This window comes from Anolis sagrei, chromosome 6, assembly GCF_037176765.1.
Source record: "Anolis sagrei isolate rAnoSag1 chromosome 6, rAnoSag1.mat, whole genome shotgun sequence".
NCBI lineage: Eukaryota > Metazoa > Chordata > Lepidosauria > Squamata > Dactyloidae > Anolis > Anolis sagrei.
Window position 1 is genome coordinate 82,964,611 of NC_090026.1, and position 23,747 is coordinate 82,988,357.

The following is a 23,747-nucleotide window of genomic DNA, read 5'->3' on the forward strand; positions in this document are numbered from 1 at the left end:
TTTGGAGGTCTTCACACAGAGGCTGGATGGGCATCTTTCAAGAGTGGTTCTGTTATGTATTCCTGCATGGTAGGCGATTGGACAAGCAGGCCCTTGCAGCCCATTGCAATTCTAAAATTCTTTGATTTGTTCTGGAAGGAGAGCAGGACTAAAATTGGGGGAGGGGGTTAAGAGATTTTTTATGGCATTTAAAGTTGGACACACCTGCTAGTTTTCTTTAAATGTTCTTAGGCAGGAAAAGCATTCAGGTAATTTTCTACCCCATTGTCTATAAACCACACATTTAAGTAACAGTAACAGTAAATATATTACGCTTTCTGCATTCACACACTCAGTGCTCTGCAATAATTCCAGTCATCCCTCTGAAAGAACAAAAACAACATTTTCTAACTACAGAGCCCAGGTGAACAACAAGAATACAAAATTACCACTACTGGGAAAGAAGTTTTGAGAGATTTTGTAAAGCTGTATTATTGTTTGACTTTTTAGCCAGATGCAAATACAAACCATTATTATATCCCCAGTGATTGCTTCCAAAGACAGATGAATGCCGCTTTTTGATGTGTTTTGCTCTACTTGTTATAAGGCACAAATGATTCTGAGATGTTCATACTCAAGAATTCCTATTGGAATATGGCTTGTGTGAATTTACCCAGAGTTCAGATCACATAGCTTACCTGTGAGTACATTATTCACTTTTGAGCAGCAACCTGAAATGGAAACCTAGTAGTCTTTAGGGAGACATCATCATGTCATAAATCATCCTGGTTTTAGGAATAACACTTGAGGAGGGAGGATCTTTACAAATACTCCCTAAGAAAATGAAAAATGATGGTAACGTTTGGGAAAGCATGCCTATGTGTTATTGTTTTAATTTTTGGAGAAATCACCACACTGTGACAAACAATCTTTTATGTAAAATGTTGTGCAACAACTGGATTTTTCAGAGTTGCTGTGGCATATTTTAATGACAATATTTTAATATTATTATGCTGCTATATTCCAAAGATGGTTCAAAAAAGGTTATCAAGATCAAGAAAATGAATCTTGCACTGAAAAATGTAAATAGAGTTTAATTATTTTTGTTGTTCTGAGCCTTCAGATTGTTTCTGATCTACAGTTACCCTAAGTTGACCACATCACAGCATTTTTCTTGGCAGGAGAGGTTTACCATTGCCTTTCTGAGGATGAGAGGGTATGATTTGCCAAATATACCATTTGAACTGTTTATTCTTAAATAATCAAATTATTTATTGATTTGATAACCCTAACAAACTTGTTAGTTTAACTGTAATTCAAAAATGTAACACACTAAGTTGTTTTGTATTAGAAAGTTATTACCACTGGTATTATTTTGTTATTGGAAAATACAGGTTGAGCATTCCTTATATGCAATTCCAAAACTCAAAATACTGTTTAAAATTACATTCAGGCTATATGTATCAGGCATATGTGAAACATAAATGAATTTCATGTTTAGACTTGTGTTTCATCTCCAGGATATTTTATTATGTATGTATATGCAAATACATTTTAGATAAGGAATACCCAACCTATATAATGAAATTTTGTCTGGTTCCTCCATATGACCAATTATGTACCTTAGAAATTCTAAGAAAAATGCCCAAAACACAGCAAAGCACTTCTTGGTTGTTGTCCAACCGTTCATGTGTCCCTTACTCCTCCATATCCTATTGCCCCGACTGAGCCAGCATACATACCCAGCAGTGAGTAACAAGCAGACAATCTATGTTTGGAAAAGTAGTGTTTAAGATGGGACATAATAATCATGTTAAATATTTTAAAAACTGTCATATTAAGGAGAGGTCAAACTTGTTTTTTGCTCTAGTGACAAAGATATGGAGCAATGGATTCAAATGGTAAGAAAAGAGATTTCACCAAAGGAAGAACTTCCAGGCAATTAGAGTTGTTCATGGAAAACAGGGATTGTGGGAGCTGAAGTCCAAAACACCAGGAGGACCAAAGTTTGCCCATGCCTGATTTAGAGCCATGGCCACTGGAGACAAAAAAGTATAACTGATCAAATGTATTTCTGTAATTAAGGAAGTCATCGCCAAGGTCTATTGCTAGGAATTTCATTTCATGCATTTGGTCAAGTAGACTTAAGTGTACTGAAATTTATGTTACCAGTTTCTTTCTCTCAGTTAGTCTGGAAAGTGCCAAAGGAGCCTGTTGCATTCTGTTCTTGAACTGGGGCATCAAGAAGTGTCTCCTGACAACTACATACTACTTTTCAGATAGCAAACGAATATGTAAGGTGACTACACGGCAAGGAAGGTCACAGGCATCTTCACCAGAGTCACAAGTAGTCTTTCTCTCAAGATGCAACGGTTCTTATCAAAAGATGTATATATTTAAAACCATATCAACAAAGCTGTTGTTTTGTGACTTCATATTCTAAAGCAGTGGTTCTCAACCTTCCTAATGCCACAACTCCTTGATATGCTTCCTCATGTTATGGTGACCCCCAACTATAAAATTAGTTTCATTGCTACTTCATAACTGTCATTTTGCTGCTGTTGTGAATAGTAATGTGATATGCAGGATGTATTTTCATACACTGGATCAAATTTGGCACAAATACCCAATACACTCAAATTTGAATACTCGTGGGATTGGGGGAGGGGGTATTGATTTTGTCCTGTGGGAGTTGTAGTTGCTGGGATTTATAGTTCACCTACAATCAAAGAGCATTCTGAACTCCACCAATGATGGAACCAAATCAAACTTGGCACACAGAATTCCCATGACCAACAGAAAATACTGGAAGAGTTTGACCTTGAGTTTTGGGAGTTGTAGTTCACCTACATCCACAGAGCACTGTGGACTCAAACAATGATAGATCTGGACCAAACTTGGCATGAATTCTCAATATGCCCAAATATGAACACTGGTGGAGTTTGGGGAAAATAGATCTTGACATTTGGGAGTTGTAGTTGCTGGGAGTTATAGTTCACCTACAATCAAAGAGCATTCTGAACCCTACCAATGATTGAATTGGGCAAAACGTCCCACATAGAACCTCCATAGCCAACAGAAAATACTGTGTTTTCTGATGGTCTGTGGTGACCCCTCTGATACCCCTTCGCGACCTCCTCCAGGGGTCCCAACCCCCAGGTTGAGAAACACTGTTCTAAAGCAAATCTGTCATGAGATCTTTTTGGAAAGATTTGTTCAGAGAGGTATACCCTTGCCCTCCTCTCAGCCTAAGAGAATATGAGTCATGCAAGATAACCCATGCTTTCCATGGTTGAACGGGCATTTTAATCTTATTCTCCAGAGTCCTAATCCACTATAGCATGCAGGTTCTCATAATGCTGAAAGAGACATTGCATCCTAGTAAGAGCAAACAAGAAATGGAATGTGCTGGATCATTATGTTAACACAGTTTTTTTTTACAGTATAGAGAATGTATAAACGGAAAATATTTGTAAAATCTGACACCATCCCTCTTCCCCATTTCCCTTCTTTTCTGCTGTAATATAACTGCCTCTTGCAAGTTCACAACTAAAAACAAATCATAAAGTAACTCTGACTTCCTATAGCTATTTGCATCATTTCAGCAGCAAATGTCTATTCTTGACTGGAACTGCAAGGATTCCTATTTAGCACTCAAAAAGAATATCAGCATTTAAGTGAGGGAGAAATGACCTACACTCAATTCAGAGAATTTGCTAAGCCACTCCAACATGAAGAACACTTGTTGCTTTGATGTGGTAGGAATAAGTACTACTTATTCTGATTTCTCCCTTGGCCATTGTCTAGGTGTTTTTTTTTTTTAAAAAAAATAAAATTAAAGCAGGTCATCTCTCATTAATTCAAGATTCAATATTTCAAAATGAAACCATTATGAAAAGGAAAGTCTGAATGCACTGAAATCAATGGGACTGCAGCTATTGTCTGTAATCAGGATTTCACCCCAGGTCTGCAAGGCAATCTGAGCAGGGCGGGGGAACATAACAAACCTTCCCGCCCCAAAACACTATTCATATAATTTATGAGCCAAAAAGATTAATGATTTATTACTAGGCTCATTAATCAAAGGAGACGGAGAGAACAGGAAGGAGTGTGTGTGTTTTAAAGGACCAATTCCACTGTTCAAGTCAATTAGGCCCTGTAAAGCATGGAGAAGAAGCTGCAATATTATCAAGGCTTCCCCGAGTGTATTCAGAGTATAAAATAAATGCTATTATTCAGGAGATACTGAATTGCTAAGCTTCTTAAATTTGTACAATTGGGAACCTGCAGTACATTAAAATGCTGGAGCTCATTAAGACCCCTTTTCCATAGCCTTCAAATCATTGGCATTCACAGCAGTATTTAGAACAATAAAGCACTCCCCACACCTAAGAAAAGAGTGGCTTCTCTTCTTTCAGTTCTGTTTTAATGAATCACCGAGGCAGAACTTGTACCCAACCTTTTCAGGCAACTTCTGTCTCCTGAAACAAGAAAAGAATATCTAAAACAAAAATGCTAATACCCCGAGTAGAATGAACAAAATTTGCCAACACCGCCATACCGAAAGAGCCCTGACAATTTAGTTAACATTGATCTCTTGGTTAGAGTGCGTAATTTAATTTTCTCCCCCTGCCAATAATAAGTAAATCACCTTCAAACTTACAAAACAACCTGTTCTGCTTGATGAGCACTGAAATACAACACTGCCCAAGAGAGTCTGCTTCCTTTGCTGTCATCCTTTGGTGTGAAGGGCAAGGATTCTGTTGCCTCGGTGCTTGTTATCATTAATGTGAAGACAATTCCATCTTTCTGTGGGCTCCAAGCAAAAACCTCTGCTATTCTCCTGGCTACTGTTATTTTGGAACTTTGGAAAACATGTGGATAGCTCATGTTTTCTGTTTTGTTATTTCCAGGATGTTGCTATCAGGACCAACAATTTTATCCTTCTTAATATCAAAATATTTTTATTGTTTGCTATCATTTATTTTATTTTTATTCCACTTTTCTCCCTTTATATTGGAAGGTAGTTGTACACTCACACATGCATTTCATAGATGAACTGTAGAGCTGGAACAAATCAGAAATGTGCAAGTTGTGTACCATGAGGTTCCTCATGCCACAATGTTGTAGAATTTGCTGGACGACCTTGGTCATTCTTTTCTTTCATCCTAATCTCATCCTCATATGAAGATAAATGGAAGAAAGTATGATAGGAATAATTATATATGTCATCTTGAACTTTACCGGATATGTGTTGTATAGCATCAAATTGTGCCTTTATGTGCACTGCTCTGAGTCCCCTTTGTGGTGAGAAGGGCCGGATATAAATATGACAAATAATGAATAAATAATAGTAATTCGGGTGGGGGGGGGGGATGACAACAGAAGAATAGAGATGGTATAAATAATTATTGGTTCACATATAGCCTAAGGATGAATGTCCATGATTATAACATATTCTTATGTAATTTTGTCCCACTATGGGAGAAAATAAATATTCTTTGACTATTCTTTCATAACCTTCTCTCATTTTTAAAATGTTCCAAAATGTTAAAGTAGAATTATTTACACTTTGGGGACATTCCCCCCATAAAAATTTTGCGCAGCAAACAGGTTTCCTGAATGGAAAATTATGTCTAGAAAACGCATTTCCTACATGGACTGTCGCTAAGAAATAACACCTTTTACTTCAAAGAATTTCTCTTCAATACTTTGAGATGTCCAAATACCAAGAGAAAATTTTGTAAACTTCTCATGGATAGATTCATCTTCTTGACAGAATTGTGGAGCTGTTTTTATTTTTATTGTGGGAAAATGTAATTATGAATATTCTTTCCATCTCTAATCTAACCTCACACAAATAGTTGCTTTTCAGAGAAATGGCTACTTTCTGAGACACAGGTCAAAATCAGATGCTTTCTAAGTTTCCATCTCATCCCAGGGGGTTTGAGAGTGCTCTATAAGCCTCTATATTTTATTCCAATTATCTGGTCAATGGCCTTTACAGTCTTTTAACTTGCACTTTCCAGTTGAGTATATAGTGACCTAGACAACAGAGAGGCCAAAGGATAACTCTAATGAGCTATACTAAATAATCTGAAGGAAAATAACTTTTAATGACCAAAAGTAAGTGGACAGAGTTTTCATGTAGACCACATCTATTTTTATAAAATTAAATACAATAGTTAGAAGGAACTGAAATTAACAAAACATAAGATGTGTTTCCCATAATGAGAAATCAGAGTATAAGAGGGGGAAACCCAATAATTGAGTTATTTAAACTTATGTCTAAACATGGAATTCATGTGTGTTTCATATATTCTTTATACAGACAGCCTGCAGGTAATTCAGTATTTTTTAATAATTCCGTACATGAAACGAAGTTTGCACACATTCAATACCAGAAAGGTTTCACTATTTCAGTCACCCTTGTGGATAATTTTGGTGCATTTTTGATTTTGGGTTTCCATAAAAGGGATACTCAACCTGTATGCACTTATTTGTATTGTATTGTTAATTGACAATATCTGCATACATTTTAACTTTAGGTACAGTATTTTGAATACACATAATTATATTCAAAATGAATAGTTCAGGGAAAATATTTTGCCTCTAATCATAAGATTGTTTACTGCAGTCCATTGCTAACTTTGAATGTCCTCCCTTCCATTAGAGCTACTGGATTGATTTTAAATGGTCAGTGTAAGACATTTCCCCAAATTTTCTTGTGGAAAAAACATAGTTCCATTACAACATGAAGTTCTAAGCTTTTTATTTCCAATGTACCAAAGTTCCTACCTCTAATTTTGTTTACATGAAAGATACATACAGATTATAAATGCGCACAGCTAAAAATGTATACAGTCTTAGTACTGCTGTCCAACTGGATCGGATTTAATGCTCAATGCACGCATGATTTTAAATAGATACAGCAAAGACTTTTAGCCACTCCCAGGATTGAGACCCAGCACGAGGTTTTGAAATGGGAGGGCTTTTAAAGGTATGTAACTCCTTGATAAGGAGCCACACAATAACATTTAAGTCATCTTCACCAAAATGACTTATTCCACTAACTCTGGACTACAATTTTTGGACTACATCATTACTGACAATGTCTATGGTGGTTAGGAATTGTAATCTAAAATATCTGCAGGACCCGAATTTCCAGGAAGAACGTGCTGTACTATTATTGATGATACATAGGAAGGTTCAGATTCTGTTTCAGCAGCTACTTCACATTTGTCAAACTGAATTTTGTTCCAATATAATTTTTCTATAATTCATTTTAAGAGTTGAGAATGGGGAAACCCACAATGGGGTAAATTAAATTTGTGGGTGTATTGTTGATAGTATAATCCCAGGAATTGTGAGGTAGAAGAAAAGATTGTTCCCAAATTGTCTGGCTTGGAATAGGCAGGGACAAAGTACATCTCATTGTCTGAAAAAAACTAGGATGTTTGCACAATGCAACTTGAATTTAATGTCAAATAATTAGTCTGTAACCTATAAACTTAGCTCCAAGCTAAAAATGACCTTTTTGACATATTAGCTACAAAAGTTTAAAGCAACTCATTTAATGGGGATCCATAAATTAAATGTCCAGTGACTGAGAGAAATAATGGCTTGTATCTTATTTTTAGTTAAAGACATTTGGGGAAGAAAATATTAGGTAGTAAATACATCTGAAATATTTAATATTAAGGCTTTCCAGTCAACATATCATTGAAGCATCAACAAAGGAAGCAAGGAAGTATGCATGTTTTACTAGATTTGGCTTGAATATTAAAATTGACATGAGGGAATTAAGGAAAGGAAAGTTTTTGAACCACAGCCACCTGCAACTCTCAAAGACTTTATTTGGGGAACTAGATGCTATTGGTGGGGGGGGGGGGGGAGTGGAATGGGAAGTCCATTTTGAGGCATTTTTTCCTCATTCACTGTCACACTATCTAGGCAGAGATTTTGTAGGAGATGATATCAAGTGCTGCAAATGACTTAAAGAGAAGGTGGCATCCTATTCTCCTTATAGGTTGTGTTCTCTTAAGCATTATCACCCTCATCGGACTTCTTTAATTATATATTTATAATGATGATATCGAGCTTTTCCCTCATACATAGCAAGTATATAAGCTAGGCAGAGGGCAAATATTGGATGACTCTGGAGACCAGGGTTCAAATCCCTGCTTGGCAATGAAAACCCACCGGTGATGTCAAACACACTCAGCCTTAGAGAACCCTGTGACAGGTTCACCTTAGGATTGCCATAAATTGGAAACAACTTGAAGACACACAGCAACAAGGACAGCAGAAACAACATTGTGTCCTTGCCTTATAGATATCAATCATTGCATAGGGAACTGCACCGATATATAGTGAATTTACTTCCTAAGTTAGCTCTGTTTAGGATTCCACTGTGTAAAAATTAAGGAAACAAGGCTACTAAATACATCAGATGTGAATGGGAATGAGGAGAAGAGAGATAATCACATATCAAGGCATAATACGTAATTGTGTACAGCTCACAGGGAATGAAAATGGTTTGAATTGAGGGATAAAGATTCCAAAATTAAATTTCTGCTCCTTCTAACACTTACTATGGGAAATTACACATTTCCAACACAACCCAGTGCCAACTCCACAGGGATTATATTACTATTTATTGTTTTCTTTGCTCAAATAAAACACCTGTTGGGGTCATCTATTTGAAGAATTTTTAATATAGCAGCTCACACTAAAGGCGAGTGAAGAATGTTTATTCTGGTTAGATTGCCAGCCTTTCCTTTCCTTCCACCCCCGAGGTTGGTGCATAATGATTTAATAACAGAAACAGCATGCCTGCAAACCTCTGCACCCCACATTTAAATAAAAACCTAATATATTTGAGATCTGGGTGTCAGTCTGTACTGTTACTTGAAGGTTTCTGGGTTATGAATAGAGCGGTATCCCTAGGATACAGCATCCTTCTTTTATCAACTCCTGTCTTAAAGTGTCAGAAGTCAAAGAATTAAAAACAAAAGCAGCATAAATTGCTGTCAATCATTAAGCCCTTTCATCTGCTCTAGACTTCAAAAGGCATTCTGCTTCCTAAATGGAAGGATCAATCACCCCACATTACATCTGCTGTTAGGAACAATACTGCCACACTGTCAGCTCTAGGGATGGCTAGCTCAGACACATGTAATTTAACACTCAAGACAAACCAAACAAACATATGCAAGCAGTAAACCTGTTGCATGTGCCGCACTGTTCCCACACACTGTTCCTTCTCTTTATTTTTTCTAGATATGCAGTCTTTTCTAAGATAATAAAATACAGCCCCACCCTTACCCTAGATCTCTATAATATGTGAACATTCAATTATATATATGAATATGTTCAGTTCCCATGTACACTGCCTAAATGGTAAAGATAACATTTAACTGCCATTACTTTTTTCTCAGAGATTTGATTTTTCAAAGTAAAAAATTGAAAGTTTCTCTTCCATTCTATTTATGAAGAAAATAGCCAAATTTACATCTCCTTCCAAAGAGTATGCAATATTCTCAATCTGCTGCACTGGTCAGATTCAACAGGTCTAGCAATTCCTAGCTGTTCAAATGAGGAGCCTGTCAGCAAGAGTGAGTTGACGACCTGATTCAATAACCCAAACTTGGTTGAATTCAGGGAGAGTCACATTTGAGCAATATTATTCCAAAACAGATCTTAAAAAATTTAAGAGCCAATTTTAAAAAGTAACATTTTGAAAAAGCGCATACAATGAATCCAGCTGAAGGAAATTCTCACCCGTCTTTAGTATGCAATGATGTTTGTTTCAGTCAGTGTGGCTATTTTTTGGATAAATATATTTATGGGAATAAAGTAAACTAATAGTCTGTCCAGTCTCTAAGATGGAGCACTGGTTTCAAGAGCTTTTAAAGAAGTCTAATATATTCTGTTAAAAGCCCATAAAAATAGAAGTTTTGAAAGAAGAAGCTAAATGTCAGTTCTCCTTTATAAAAAAGAGAGCCTTGCAACTTTTCCAAAAGGTTGCAGGGGAGGGGGGAAGTTGTGAGGGGGTTTCAGAGGGGTCACCAAAGACCATCAGAAAACATATATTTCTGATTGTCTTAGGAACCTCTTTGGCAGGGAAGGCTGAAGGTATCTCCGCCTGTCCTTCTCTTCCTTTTTGGAAACAGACAGCAAATCCTCCCAGCAAAAGCTCTCCTCCTGCTGTGATTGGCTATCATGTATTTGTGCCAAATTAGACCCAGTGAATGAAAATACACCCTGCATATCAGATATTTACATTATGATGCATAACAGTAGCAAAATTACAGTTATGAAGTAGCAATAAAAATAATTTTATGGTTGGGGATCACCTCAACATTAGGAGCTGATGGACTCCATGCCAGGAAAGCCCTCTGACTTTAAACACCACACAGCTGAATAGAAATGCAAGCAGTTTATTGAAGATATTTTAAAAACAGTAGCAGTAAACAAAAACTCCATACAAATAGGTAAATCCAATTAGGTAGAAAGATAAGCAGGATCAAATCGTCCAGGAAATTAGTCCATCAAAGTTCATGAAAAACAAAGGCAGAAAGTTGTAACGTAAAATTCCAAAGCTTGAATCATGGATCAAAAGGCACTTAACACATGAATCTATCCTAAGCAAGGCTTCCAAGGTCCAGGAAGGATGTCTTGACTCAATTCCAAACAATGCTTCGTCTGAACTACAGATTCTGTACTTGGCTCTTTTATCCCCTAATCGGCTCATTGTCTCAAGTGGCAAGGAATGGATTTCGTTGCAGCCTTGACTCTATTATCATCCTTTCTCTCAGCATGGCAGAACACCTGAGAGGTTGGGTTGTTTGTCTGTACTGATTTAATACATGCCTTCTATCTACTGGCTCATTAATTTCTGCAGCTGGCCCAGGAGCCGAGCTATTCTCAGGCTGAAAGTCATGGGAATTCTCTGGTAGCAATTCAGACCCTTTTCCAAGGGTCATACCATCATCCCCAAACCCTTCAGGACCATTCTCATCAGAAAAGACACTTTGAACAGGAATCCCATTGTCATTCTCTGCATCAATAGCAACCTCATCAATAGGCACTATGGCCCTAATGTACATAACCCCATTCCTTCACAGACATAGGATGCTGAACCTCTTGAAGCCAAAGTGCTCAATAAATAATTCAAAGCTAGTATAGATGACTGGGGTGATTTGCTCATACTGACAAGTTCCAATCAAAATCCTTATTCTAAACATTTGATTCTTGCCAGAGGATTTGCAAGGCAGTCCCACATATATTAGCTTCTATTTGAAGCAAGGAGAAAGGCCATATTTAATGAGAAACCATTAAACCACTGATATTCAGTGGAAAGATCTACTGGGGGGGATATTGAGGGGGCTTTAAAATATATTTGATAAGCATCCTTGGGCACAACATTAAAATAAACTAATTGTTATCATGATGACAACTACACATTGCTACTTCTGATTTTAAGTAATCATAAAATACCAGTAATTCAATAAAGATGCTAGCTCTAATGGTACTAAAGTTTACTGGCAAATACAATATGTAAAATAAAATAAATAAAGATAGAAAAGCAAAACTAGTGGGTAAATTAAATGTTTCTCTTACTGAAAACATTTTGGTCATGCTTCAGATATAATATTCAAATAACATCAATGAATATATACTGTAAAGCTCATAACTGTTCCTCTCCATGGAAATCTTTAGTAAAAGGCAAAAGATTTATATGATCTGAAGAAAAAACAGAATATGGGAGAATTTATAATAACTGTTGGTTTTACTGATGGAGTTATGGACCATAATAAAAAAAAATGTTGTTGTACTGTGAAGCTGAAAAGGAAGTAGAAAGGGGCAAAAAATGTTCAAGAAGACAAAGCAATTCCATTACAAAAAGGTTATAATGGCTTGAGATTTTCTTTCTTAGAGAGCAGTTAGGTAATGTGTGAAAAAGTTATGCATACCATGCATGGTGTGGGTAAAAACACTCTCACTCATAAGAACTCCAGTTTCATCTAGTGAAGAAGAATCATAGAAGATTTTGGATAGAGAAAAGTACTTTTCAAACAGCTTCAGGTTGAAATATGGATTTTCCTACCACAAGATGTAATGATGGCCACCAGCTCAGGAAGCTTGGATCAGAAATGGGATCCAAATTGACTAGGTTATTAGACAGATAATCAGACAAAGTGATTGCTAAGCAAGATGGCTTGTGGCTTTATAGTGCTTCCAGGATTAGAAGTTGCATATTTGAATCCCAGTTGTTATGGAACACTATTTCACTCAAGTCCATAGGCTTCCCATATGTAACAGACTGAGAATGGAGAGAACTGAATACTGAGCTATGGAAGCCTTTGATTTTATTCACATAAATCTTCTGATGCTCCTATGACAGAAAATTATATAAAAGGCCTTAGCTCACAGAATAATTTCCTTCTAATTTATATCAATTCCTTCTATATTCAGCACATATATTAAACAGGAATAAATAAGTATGACTACTTCTGAAGTGTTTCAAAATAAGATGGGGGATACAACTAGATGTGGCATTATCAATATCATATGCCATGCTGAATACTTCAGCAGATGTGGATGTTATTTATTTATTTATTTCACATTAGCACATCTGCCCATTATTTTGGGAAGACCCAACATCTCTGAAAGTATGGAAAATCTAAAGAATTACCAGAAACAATCTCCTCCAAATACAGTCATTTTTATTATTCTACGTAGTTCAGGGAAGTAATTAATTTAATTTCAAAACTTTTTACAAAACTGGATTTTAGAAATTAGTAATCAACTTTTCAATTCAAGTAGACTTTTTAAAAGGTATTATTAGTTCATTTTCCTCCCAACACTAGGTAAGGATTGACAAGTATTTAAGGACACAGCTCAGGGAAAAACTACTGACAGCCACCTGCTCAATGAAGGGAAGTCAATAGAGAGTCTTGCATTTTCCAGATGTTAATGTCAGAATTTGATTCATCTGCTTTTCATGTCTCGTACATGTAGCAGATGTATGTTCAAAAATGATATTAGCATTAATTCAACCAGCTACATGTGCTCAATACTGCTGCACCTTCTCTTCCCTTTCGTAATTTATCCATATCTGGAATGGAAGATTTCCAAAATTATTAAGATTTTTTGAAATATGAACTTCTGATCTCTTTTTTTCTCTTTGTGTGCTATTTTTGAATATCAATACTCCAACACACACTTTTTCTCTCCATTCACCAACTCTGATTCAGAGTGTAAGGTATTCAGTATTTAGAAAGGCCATAATTGAGTGGAGAGAGCCAAACATGTCAGAGGTTGCACACAGTGAACACAGACAGTTACCTAAAAGAAGAGGGACATGGATCTCTTCACACGGCCCTTTTGGGCCGTGCCATTGTGTCAGCAATCACCAGTGAAAGAGAAGATGTGTGGGGTGGCTTGTGCCACCCTGCACTCCCTCCCTCCCTTCTTCCTTTGGCACCCTTTTCCTCCTCTCATCAGATGGCAGAAAGCGTGGCAAAAAGGGAGGCAAGTGCAGGTAGCTCTGTTGGAGCTATCCATACTAGACTTTCCACCCTGCAGTGGAGGAGAAACTGCCTTTTTGGCGCTGTTCCATTTTGTGAGAAATGTGGGTGGGGCCTGCTGTGCATCATGTGATGGCGGATGGCAGGCCCCATCCTTGCTGCATTTAAAAGTTTCAAAACAGGTCAAAAATACCCCATGTGAAGCAGTCCCATGTCACACATGCAAAAATGTTGTATACATAGCCAAGTATGGGCTTTAAGGCAATGATATATTTTAGGCAACAATATATTGTTTGAGTATGCTATGCTTTGTTTCTGAGCATAAGCTGACTTGAGTGATTTATTTCTGAATGACCAGAGTGATTTATTTCTGAAAGGGGATGTTAAAAAATGGGTGGGGGATGAGCAGTAAATGAACACAGTCTGATTAAGACTTCACCCACAAAGAAGGAAAGAGTGTACCGCCTGTCCCTCATATGCCCTTGGACACATTGTGGGCAAAATGGATGATCAAGACAAAGCCCATGTGTTCAGGGAGTTTCAGGTTATCTAATTTATCTTTGTGTTACATTGGCAGAATTGTGAAGTAAAGCTGTAAATGGTTGTGTTCAAGTTTTCCCACTAGGATGCCTTTTGTGACATTTCCTTAACCTGCCTTCTACTGTCAAAATGATTACATCAACAAACAAGGAAGTGGGATACATTAGGCCCCCTAAGTACAGCTGTTCAAGCCTCCCAAACTTGATTATGTGTCACCGTTGATTGATGTCACTGCAGTACCTTACAAGGTTCCTTGGGGTACAGAGGATTTTTTTAAAGTATGACAACGCGAGCATATATGAATCACTTATTTCAAACAGAATCAATTATCCTTGTAGCTTGTCTCACCGAAGAATGAGAGGATCTGTAGTCCATAATTGTACATCTTGGGAATTGAGTGCTTTCTCAAAGTTTAAATTTCTCCAAATTTTAAATCATTCATTTCCAGTCAGTTCCATCTGTGTGAGAGATTTTGTTGCAGCCTGTAAATGCTACTCCCAATATAAAGTAACAGCATTTATAGAGCTAATGTCATCGATTGGGTGGCCAGGTTTGTACACTACAAGTGCCTACCAAGGAAATCAAAACTATTCGGTTCTGTATCCTCAGCTTGCCAAAAAAAGAAGTAGCGGTAGTTTGCATGCTAGAATTGTCTCCACCATTGTGGTGGCTCTTGCCATGTTACCCAAGGGTCAAAATAATGCTGACAGTTCTGAAGGGCTTCTAATGAGTTTCCCCAGAATTACTGCCAGCAATTTGATGATTTTCCTTCCTAACTCATGATTTACTTCATTTTCCTTTCTTTTCTTTTTTAAACATTATATGAGGAAGAATGACATCCTGCGGCTTGATTTGAAACCAGCTTGGCAATTATGAGCTTTCTATGCAAGTGTGTGAATATCTCCATGTTTTCATTAGGTTTTCAAGAGTAATTCCTTGGTTTGTAATATGTTAACTGTCCAACTTTGCTGATTCCATGCTTTTATTATATTTCTCCTTGTGAACTGCAGTTCTTCAATACCAGCAATGACTCAGAATTGCTTAGAAATTTAGCTTAAATCAGAGAATATATCAAGCTGCTGAAGGTTTTTTTGGGATGCATTGGTGTGTGTGTGTGTGTGTGTGTGGTGGTGGGAGAGATTGGTGGTTATGTCTTCACATAACTACCAAATTGTTATACATAGATGTGTCATAATTTGAACTAATTTAAGCTTCCATTGTGGTAATTATAAATGTTGGCAATGTCTGAAATTCTAAATGTGAGACAATAACTCTCGCTTGGCACTTCACAGAATTGCTAGCTGTATTATTTGTCAGTGTGACTGTATTTGCCCCCATAGGGGCTATGTTGCAACTGACCACCAAAACAATCCTAGCTGTTCTCCATAAAAGAAATGTCAATTTCTTTCTTCATCATCTGCATCAAAACACTGGTAAAACGTCATCTTGGGAATCCTCTTCTTCCTATGTGCATATTCAGGCAACATTGTCATCATTTTCCATGATTCAGCACATTAAACCTCATCTCTGTAGCTGTCCTGTGTGATGATATTAAGTTCACAGTCATTCAGATTAAATCAGAGTCATCTTCTGTTAAAAGAAGTCCATAATCTATTCTTATCATACATGGGCCTCTCTTCCTGTCAGTCATGTTTAAGTTTTAGGCATGTTCTTAAATGTACTCGGACAATAAAAACTGTAAAAGGCATTGCTGCATATCTAGGGACTTGTATTGTCCGTCTCAGAAAGCCAACACAACATGAAATGGCTACTGAGAATCTTTTCTTTCTCCCAAAGCACCATGCATTCTTAGTTTCAAGCAAGCAATTTTTCACTTGCTTGAGTAAAAGGGGCAGACTATACAATACTGTTCCAGAAGAATAAAAAAATGTGCCCAAAGGAAACGATATACATTTAAACTCCAAAAAGAATCCAAATTTATCATTCTATGAGTCAAACTGCTAGGCATGTGTGATCCATTAAAATGGTTCAAAAGTACTTTCAAAACTGGGGGACACTGGTGCTTCATTTCTAAAGTATTTCAAAAGTATACTTAGTGGAAAACTCATTATTATAAAGAGACTAATAAAACATTGTTACTATTTCATTATAGTAATTGCGCATGTACATAATTAAATTACTATAATTGGGGAAACTTCAGGGGCTCCTATATCTCTCATTTTTAAAGCTTTAGAGTGAAACTTGCTATACTGGTGGAAAGCATTAACTACTGTTAGCCCACAAAATTTCATAAGGTTTCATTAATCCACTGATTTTTTTGAGGAATTTTCAAAGTTTTAATAAACAACATTTTTTTTTAAAAAAACTACAAGACTCCTTGAATTTTCTATTCAGTGACACAAGATAACAGGAAATTCCCACAGCTTTCAGAAATACTCATACTTCTACTGATTTTAGGGATTTTTTTTAAAAAAAGGTTTTGATTAAAACTGACTGTTTAGGGAAAGACAAATATCTCTCTCCTATCCTTTGAATTCTTTGGCATAGGGCTACTCCCTTTTCCAAACTATATTTCCCAAGTTCTGTGCTGTTCCCAAAATACAATGCTCCCTGTCTTCACACCGAGAAGCCATTAAGTCAAGTTTTCATGATGAGAAGCCATTAATTTACAGGGAGATGAATGGTAAAGGAGGCAGGTAGCTTTTGTTATGCATTCTTTCACAAGCTTAGCTTGCTTTCGTGCCTTGCACTGAATGAAACTGACTTTGGGTCCCTTCTGAGCTTTACAAAACTAAGAAGAAAAAGTATGGGTCAGTTTCAATTCTTAAGTTTTTGGTGAGGCGATGCAAACATTTTGGAATGGTTTCCAACTTACAAGACTTCCGATTTTTCTTATGAATTCCAACTCATTGGATTTTTTTTTTTGCACCCTCTACCACTGAAAAATAAAAGTACTTAAAGATTTATTTAAAAAAATTGTATTGTACTCAGTCCCAAATCTGCCAGTTCAGCACTATCCCTTTGCTCCGAAATACCCACATATCACAGCCTTTACTCTGTAGGAAATATCTCTGCATTTAAAACATCTTGAGTATTCTGCCCAATCAAGCAAAAGCATACATGGGAACACAGCTAAATAAGAAACATATGCCCATGTAAAACTAAGAAAGACAGTCTTAAAAAACTAGCAAAAACCTAACATTAGGTTGCTGTTTGTTCCATGAAAAAGACTGCAGCAACCCCATGTAACAGGATTTGAGAAGAACTAGGTAATCCTTGGAAATCTCCAGTTTAAGAAAAACAAAACAAAAACACATCTGGAACATTTTTCAAGATAAACAAAAGGTGATTTAAGTTTTGCACAATCAGGTGTTCCTGTCTGCCAACTAAAATACCTAATGGCTCCAAGAGGAGTTCTCTAAAAGAACATACTAGGTGGCTGATCCACTGTGTAAATTGGGTTTCTGGAAACAATTTGAGTCATCGGACATGAATCCTTTTAACTCCAGCTTTTTAGAGTTTGGCAGGTTAAACTGGATCAAAGTTCAAAGACTCCACCCAGAAGCCACCGGTGGTCTTAATATATTTCTCAGTTTTAAAAGTGACTAATGATCACTGTTACTCCTGGACTGAAATTCTTCTTATATTCTCAAAAGGAAACAAACACCCTTAGAAGCTGTATTGCACTTCATTATGCTTTTAGAATGCATCAATTTCTCTCCAGGTATAACTAAGAACAATTGGTGTAATGTAAAAGAACTAGTGATAAATTCATACATATATTCCTCACTCAGGCTTGTGCTCCTTTGAGAAAATATGATGTGGATATTTTCTCAAACATATGGTTCTTTAACACTACCAGCTCTTGCTATGGCAGAAGTCTTTCTTTTAAAATGGGAAGGAAAAGATAGGAAAGGAAAAGCAGGCAGAAACGCAGAGAGACCTGGTGGAAGCTGTTAAAAGTGATCAACAAATTTAATGGGGGGAACTTCACAACAGTATTTAAAACACAGTTGATGTATTTCTTAGCACTTTTGAGGAGGTCTTCAAAGAAAGAGAAAATAGGGAAGAAATGCATTAAGCAGAACAGTTTACCTTGCATTGTAGGAATAAAAGAGTGCTTTCAATAAACTCGATTAAAGGGCACTAACCCAGGGAAACAACCTTCTTTTGCAATATTACTAAAAGTAAAACTGCTCTGTTCATGACCATACCTTTTACAATGACAGGAAATTTCATTTAAGTGTTTATAGAATGGTAGTGGATTGCAAATACCAAGCTGAGCCTTTGCTTAATGGAGAACCAGAAAGAGATAATGGTTGGAATGTAGAACTAGAACTTGGTAAATTCAGATTTAATTCCCAAGTCAACCATGGGACTTGTTAACTGACCTTGGGCCAGTCACATTCCTTTTCAACATAAAATACTTCATAAAAGCAGATGAAAATAGAGATGAGGACAGCCAGGTTTTCTTGCTGTGAGCTCATTAGAGAAAATGTTGTTAGAGGTACTCATTAGAAGAAAAGATATAATAATAAAAATACTTACAAAGCACTTGGCACATTCAAAACAGCTGTTTAGAAAAAGGAGCAGAGGATGAGATGGACTAACACCAAGGTTTTTACTCTCCCCCTCTAATAGCTAATATATTAATTCATTTATTAATATATTTAATTATAAATATTATTCACATTTTGCCTTTCTTCTAATGAGCTAAAGGCAGAGCACATAGATGAAAAAGTACCCCGGTCTCACTCAAGCCAACATATACTGCTCCCCTCCTATGATTCAAATGTTTTGAGTTCACAACTTAACATTCTAATTACATTGAAATTGCTTAATTTTTAGTATTGGACGATTAGTGATGGGATTGTGAAATATCTGTACAACTGTAAGGTTAACAATACAATATTCTGTGAAGATTCTGTATTTCTAAGAGCCTAATATCTTCCATGGCACTTTTGAGCTCATGGAATTTCAATGGAGGGATTCACAGCTTTGCTTATTTTATACTTGCATGCAAAGAGAAATACTGTATATACTTGACTACAAGCCTAGTTTTTCAGCTCCCTTTTTAGGCTGAAAAAGTTCCCCTCTGTTGTTGTTGCTGCTACATTTATTATTTTATTCTCTTTACTTTTATTGGAAGGATACATAAGCACATTTCCACTGAAGAAGATTCGAATAATGGTTTGATCAGAGTTGGGCAGTCTTATTTTACATTACAGTTTTATGTAAATATTCAAAAATATTTAACCTACTGATGCCTCAGCAAATCTAATTTTACTGGTATCTATTTTTATTTTGAAATTTACTAGTAGCCGCTACATTTCTCACCCTTGGCTTATACTCAAGTCAATAAGTTTTTCCAGTTTTTTTGTGGTCAATTTAGGTGCCTTGACTTATTTTTGGGTCAGTTTATACTCGAGTATATAATTACATTTTTTCTTCTGCATTGTAACATTGTGGCAAATTTTGCACATTTTAACGAGGGTTTCATATTTGGGGACTTTTTTGGCAAAGCATTAATTGGGCAAACTTGGATTTTGTGCAAAAAGCTATCGGGTTGGGTTTTTTTTTTTTTTTGGACAAAACCCTTTAATTTGTACAAGATGCCTTTCTTTTTTTCTTTTTTTTTTGCAAAAAATCCCCCATCACTTTATGAATATGCAACACTCTGCACAAACTTAGGACCAAATTTGTGAAATGAAGTTATCAGTTATGCCTCCTTGAGACACCATGAAGACTGAAGAGTTATGATGTCCTACTCCCTATGGAGGAGGCAGAAGGCATTACCATGGTATTTTATCTGTATGACCATTTTAAAAGATATAAACATCTTTGAGGTCTTCACAAGGTAATAGTAACCAAATACAAACAACATCCTCTTACTACATCAGTTTAAATTGTAAGGCCAAGCACTGAAATACATTGCTGTGATTCTAAGATTTCACCAAAAACAACAATAAGAATAATAACCACTACAATGTTTTCCTCAGTTTCTTAGCAAGTAATAGAAGTTTCTTTCCCATTTCAGATTTTAATTTGGTTCAAAGACCTGCTGGGTGACACTATCGCTATCAAACAGTTTGGAAATGTTACCAAAAGAATTAATATGTCAGTTGTCACTCATTTCACTCACCAGCATCATTCATGCATCACAAGTAATATATAAAACAGATTATTATTAATGTGGTATTACCAATAATTTTAAAAAGTTATATAATGAAAAATGACCACAAAATACAACTACAAAGGAATTTTTATGAGGAATGTAAAAACAACAATGTTACTCATAACAACATACTTCTTTTTTAGTATCAAGGGCCAACACTGGTATTTTTTAATATGCACAGCACTAATGTCACGGTTTTGGAATAATGGATTTGCAAGCTCTGCAGTACCACAGATATCATATCATTGTTCCATTTAACCTTTCAGGTCTTTTGTTTATACCTGTTCCCATTAGTCTTTTCTAATTCTTCCTCCATAGTATTCCAGTCTAAAATATCTGGCACCCAATCTGTTGCCATTCAATGCACATGGGCTCATTGGCTTTTATTATTTCCATTATAGACTGCTCTCCAAATTTTCAGTTCAGTTCTTCATGTATGACCTTCCTCAGAACAGAAAACTATCCAACATAGTGTATGCTATCATATTTATGTCCTGACACTCTCTTCTAGATAATATTCTCCTATGACACTGCTTTTATGTCACTGTACCTGGTCTAAATATCTCAAAGACACCAGATTTTGTCTTGGAGAATAGGCAGCCATGGTTGGTACTTGGATGGGAGACTGCCAACAAATGCCAGGTGCTTTAGGCCTGGGCTTCTTAAACTTTTCCACTTGGAACCCCATTTGGCCTGAGAAATGTTTACCTGACTCCTGGTATATAGATATATACAGTACAATAGAAATGAAAATCAAATATTTACTGATAACAAATCAGCATTTACAAGACTCGTTAAACAGGCTGATTTTCCTTTTTATGAAGTATAGTTGAAGCATCTCTTACAGAGTCTTCTACAAACACTGCACAACTAATGCATGTAAATGTCTAGAACAGGCACTAGGTGGCATTCAGAAAACTTTTACTGTTGTCCAATTTTTCATGACCCCAACATTGAGCTAAGAGGAATCCATCTGGGGTCGGGACATATAGTTTAAGAAACAGTGCTTTATACTATATTGAAGAGGAAGAAAATAGCAAACTATTTCTGAGTATGCCTTGCCTAAGAAAATCCTATTAAATAAATGGAGTTGCCTAAGTTGACAGGTGACTAAAAAACCCCCAAACAATTAGCTTTTAGTCTGTCTGGCTTCCAAAAGATGCCAAGTTTTAAAGCCTTTCTTTCATGCAGATTAGTTTTTAAATATCTGCCAAATGTAAAATAACTGTGCTTTGATATTCTGTAGTATTTTCTGAATTACAGGTATACCTTAGTAGATGCATTCCGGGCATCAAACTTTGGTATCAGAAGTAGAAACAACATGCAAAGATTAAGATTAGGGTTGTACACCACAAAAAAAGAAGAGCAGTTCAACAGGTCTCAGCAAACTTTTAATCCAAAACAACAATATTTCAACTTCTGCAAAATTAAACAATATGTGCATGTAAAATAAAACAACTAGGTTCAGTAAACCTTACAGGAAAAAAATCCTCTTAAAACTTTCTCCTCCTGTATGTTTTATGCTTTCATTACTACTGTTTTTAACAACACATGGGACCTCCTTCCAACCAAAGAACATTTTCCTAAATCTGCTGTGAGGGGGAAAAAATCTATTCTAAAAGGGATTTTAAAAAAATTTAAAAATAGGGAAAACAAAGTTTAAAAAAATGTTCTTGACCTGAGTGTTTTCCTGAAAGGCTTCAAGAGAAGGGCAATACACTCATACAACAGACCATTGTTGGCATCTGGAAACGCTCATCATGTTCAACTTCTCATAGAAAACTGGCTACTATGAGAACAAAATATTGGATTAGACAGGTCTTTATTTCTTTATGGCACCTTTAGTGTATAGTATCATGCTGCCTTTGAGTTAGAGATATCCAATGATTATAGCTGTGTCCAAACTTGTACTGTATCCAGTACCATCTGACTGTCCCCAAAAACCTGCAATATGACAGTGTTACAAACTACAATCCTAGTATTCTACACTTTTAAAGTATGATTTAGAGTGATCTATACAAGACAACAAGTTAATCTCCCACAAGTTAAACCTTACAACGTTACAGGCAAAATTTCCAATGATCTTTGAGAAAACCACGTAAAAGGCAACTTACAGGAAACAAATCTATAAATAACATCTGAACTGCCATTTTAAATTAGTTTAAATACATTTTAATAAATTAAAAGATTATTTTTACACTTATTTATTAGGAAAATGTTTTGCCTGATATACAGGGGGAATCTAGTAAATCTGACGTCTATTTTAAAATGTACTGCTTTTATTATTATAACTGGGAGGCTTTTTTAAAAAGGAGCTATAAAAAATCATATTCATTTTTTATTGCTTGGGGCATTCTAAAACAGCATCACTTCTCTTCAACTTATGTTCTCAGTAGTTGTACAGAGCACTGTATCAATAATAGCAATGCAGTGATAATATTAGGGGCACCTAAAGACTTCTTATTCACAATGATTTGTGGGCACAGTTGTAGTGATTTGATATTGCTTATGACTACAATGTTGAATTTTACACTAATGGTATTAAAGAAAAGCAAGGGCTCAATAGTCAAATATCAAAGGACTTAATGAGTTTCACAGTCATTAGGCAGTTGCTGCAGACCCCTATTGAACTAGTTGGAGGTCAACCATCTTATTTTAACATTTACATTTTCAGTAAACCTTTCCTTAGTAATCTGAAGGATGCAAGGCAATTTAAGCAGACAGTTGTGTGATTAAATACAAGATGTCATAAATCCAGTTCTTTTCCAGATCACACTTCTGCTCACCAGTGCAAAACTATAGATGGAGGTTTATTATCCCAGGCAAACTACTTTATCCAACTCTATATATGCCAGTGTCACCTTATGCTCCATTTTGCTTCAGTGTTTTTTGTATATAACTGTTGAGGAAAAGACATGTCTCTCACAGATTCATAGCATCACAGACTTTTAGGGTTGAAATGGGCCATGAAGGCCATCTACTCCAATATGCTATGCTGGAATACATAAGACAGGCACACAAAGAGAGCCCAACGTGATCCTGTCCTTGTTCTGTTTCCATCAGCAAGTCAAAACATTTTTATGCTGACAGGCTTTGAGAAATTTACTGGAGTGGGCTTTTAATGCTGTGCAGTGCTTTTTAAAGGTTTGGAATTCAGCATTTTAATGGATTTTAATGTTCTCAATGTTTTCAACTTGTTAAGATCCTTCTGGAATTGTGGTGCTTACAACTGGTCACAGATGAAGTTGACTACAGCAAAATATAGTAGTACTATAACTTCCATCAGTCTAGACACTGAACTCTAGTTTAGGTATCCTCAAACCGTGGTCCTCCAGCTGTTTGGGCCACTAATTCCAGATCATTGAACATGCTGATGAGGGCTTCTTGGAGCTGGAGGCCAAAAGAGCTGGAGCACACCTGATCTAGTTGATATAACCTAGAATTGCATTGGGGGTTGTGGCTGCCTCATCTTATTGTTGACACGTTTACTTTGAAGTCTACTAAAATCCCAATTTTCCCCCCACATATGTTGCTTTCAAGACAGGTGTCACACATCC

The 23,747-nt window shown here is 36.3% G+C and overlaps 1 protein-coding gene and 1 non-coding gene across 9 annotated transcripts in view; both read right to left on the minus strand.

The window, feature by feature from the left end:
- The window catches only part of RBMS3 (RNA binding motif single stranded interacting protein 3), a 911,371-nt gene that overhangs the window by 211,367 nt on the left and 676,257 nt on the right, over positions 1-23,747 (minus strand). The gene's annotated exons all lie outside the window — the stretch shown is intronic.
- LOC132779844 (U5 spliceosomal RNA) lies at positions 11,633-11,747 on the minus strand. Its single transcript, XR_009631838.2, has one exon. It is a non-coding gene; the product is annotated as a U5 spliceosomal RNA (small nuclear RNA).